Source organism: Myotis davidii, unplaced genomic scaffold, assembly GCF_000327345.1.
Source record: "Myotis davidii unplaced genomic scaffold, ASM32734v1 scaffold2001, whole genome shotgun sequence".
In the NCBI taxonomy this organism is placed as follows: Eukaryota; Metazoa; Chordata; class Mammalia; order Chiroptera; family Vespertilionidae; genus Myotis; species Myotis davidii.
Window position 1 is genome coordinate 102,039 of NW_006291200.1, and position 2,822 is coordinate 104,860.

Sequence of the window (2,822 nt, forward strand, 5' to 3'; positions counted from 1 at the left end):
AGTCAACTTTGAAAGACATAAATTAATTATTTATTACTGATGTTGCTGGAGAATGCAGCCACTTTCTTTCCCCCTATTTTACAACATATATATATATATATATATACATACACACACACACATACATATATATGAAATAATATATATATGAAATACATTGGATTGTAAAATAGTCTATTTAGTGTTTAGGCTGTCAGCAAGTTAAAAATATATAATATTCAGAAAATATGTAATTTAAAACAAAACCTATGCATAATGATCAATTATTCTAATTGTGTTATAGTATTATTTAGAAACTTTTATTTCTAGTTAAGACAACCAAAATACCCATATTAGAAACTTTAAAAAAAAAAAGGGAAGCTTGTGAAATTGGGAATTCTTTGTGTAATCATCTACAAAAGATGATCATGGATGTAAATTTTTATAAATATGGTTAATCAGAACGTGGCACATGTTAGCAAAGGGAAACTTGAAAACACAAAATATAATTGTTCCTGAATATGATGAACCAGCTTAGAGCATCAAAATATGATTTACCTAAATAGCACTTGTGAAGTGGACAAAATACTAAACTCTTATACTCTTAGATGTTTTCTAGAGTCAAGTATGTTTAGACTTGGTGGTTCAAAGTCAGAGGGAATGCATGTGCGCAAAGGAAATGTATAGAAAACCCTCTTGATCATGACTGAATGATAAAACCCTAGTGTATAAAAACTTGTACTGGAAAAACCTAGTAAATATTTTAATATACATGGGAGAAAGTTTCCAGATAAATCAACTAAGTGTATTCTAACAAAATAATTAAAAAATATTCAGAGTAAAAATAAAACAGTAGCATCCCTTTCTAGCCATGACAACGTAATAAACTGGATTAACCCTCTCTCCTTATGCAAAAACAAAATCTAAAGGCAAACAAAAATATATGAAATAATTGTTTTCAGACAAATGCAGTGTAAATCTGTGATACTTTAAGAAAACAAACACAGTGAGTCCTGTGTTTTCCCAAATTATTACCTGGAAACATCTTCCTCCCTGCAGACAAAAAGGATTTCTGAGTGTACAGGGAGGGTAGGTGAGATTTCACCTTCTCATATTTTTATAGTCTAGAACAGTGATGGCGAACCTTTTGAGCTCGATGTGTCAGCATTTTGAAAAACCCTAACTTAACTCTGGTACCGTGTCACATATAGAAATTTTTTGATATTTGCAACCATAGTAAAACAAAGACTTATATTTTTGATAATTATTTTATATATTTAAATGTCATTTAACAAAGAAAAATCAACCAAAAATATTAGTTCACGTGTCACCTCTGACACGCGTGTCATAGGTTCGCCATCACTGGTCTAGAACATCTGTCTGCAAAGAACTCAATAATGGGGTATTTCTGGCCTGTGGTGAAACATTAAGGCACTGTTCTAAATTATGGAGCAGAGTATATTTGATCTGAATGAAAAAAACCATGAATTATGCATCTTACTAGTTTTAGAAAAAAAAATGACGGAATAATAAATTCAACGAAAATCCATCAACATTTTGTACAGCAAAGTAATTGTATTTAGAATTAATAGGTGTAATCCAGGCTTTAAAATGAATGATCAATGATCTTGGATCAGTCTATTAACTTTTCTAGATTCAGTTACCTCGTATGTAAAATGAAATTGCTAAATAAGAGCAGTAATTGGTAATAAGTGAAAGTAATAAGTACCATTATTGTGCACCATTTACATGTCTCAATAATTCTCCACAGTATCTCTCTGAAATAAGAATTCCTGGTATTGCATTTTACAGTGAGAATAATAACCTGTCCCAGATGAAAATAGCTAGTCGGTGACAGAGAGTGAATATGCACCCAGGTATATGTGTTTCCCAACCCTGTGTTACTATTCACCAGATTATAATGCTTAGATATGAATTCACACAAAAAAAATGTATTTGAACTTCATAAAGTAGTAGGTGGTTAATGTTAATAAAAAAGGATGATCGATGCAATTATACTAAATATTTTCAAAACCAAATTCTAAAAATGTGAAGACACATTCTGATCTCTTGGGCCAAGACATTTTGGCAGTCTAATAAGCCTTAGTTATGGTTATGCTTCTTTGAACATTAGGAAACAAGTTCTGATTTTAGCAAAATTGGTGTAGGCAACTGGATTAAATTAAATTCATTCATATTGAAAATTAAGAATGTTTTAATTTTTTTCTATTGAAAATTGTAGCTGAATGTATATCCTTGTTCAAAAACCATTTTTATATTTATCTAATTCTTGTGTTATAATTTGTACAAATAATCCACTGAATGTATATGTATTATGTCATGTTTACCTATGGTCGGCCTGCGTGACTGTGGTTAAGTCACTCAGACATCCTCCAATTGTTAGAAATTCCCTCAGCTTTCCAGGACAGCTATGGATTTAGAGACCTTTTCTGATCTGAACCTAGACTGGTTCCCTGAATATGTGTAGCGAAATAAATTGCATCTGCATGTTAAATATGTATATTCATCATGTTTGATCATAAATGGAAATTTACCCTTAATATACTACCCTCCCATATTCATACTCAGAGTAACCTCATAAGCCACAAGAGAGGAATGATTGTTCACACCGTGTTCCATCTTGTCCTCTGTAATCAGATGGATTTTTTTCCCATGTCTTCTCTTGTGAATGCATTTTCTTACTTTGGAAAATTGTAAGCCATTTTTTTTATCTAAAAGTGCTTCTTTCTAAAACATTAAAGAAAATATATTGGTTAGCATTAACTTGCTACTTAGATATGCAAAAAAATTTATATTATGATATATTGGAAAAATGACATAAT

At 30.8% G+C, this 2,822-nt stretch overlaps 1 long non-coding RNA gene across 1 annotated transcript in view; it reads right to left on the bottom strand.

Moving 5' to 3' along the window:
• Positions 1-2,630: 2,630 nt before the first annotated feature.
• The window catches only part of LOC102760927, a 4,740-nt gene continuing 4,548 nt past the window's right edge, over positions 2,631-2,822 (bottom strand). Inside the window, exon 6 of the long non-coding RNA XR_001513956.1 lies at positions 2,631-2,727. This is a non-coding gene — a long non-coding RNA (uncharacterized LOC102760927). The remainder of the gene's footprint in view (positions 2,728-2,822) is intronic.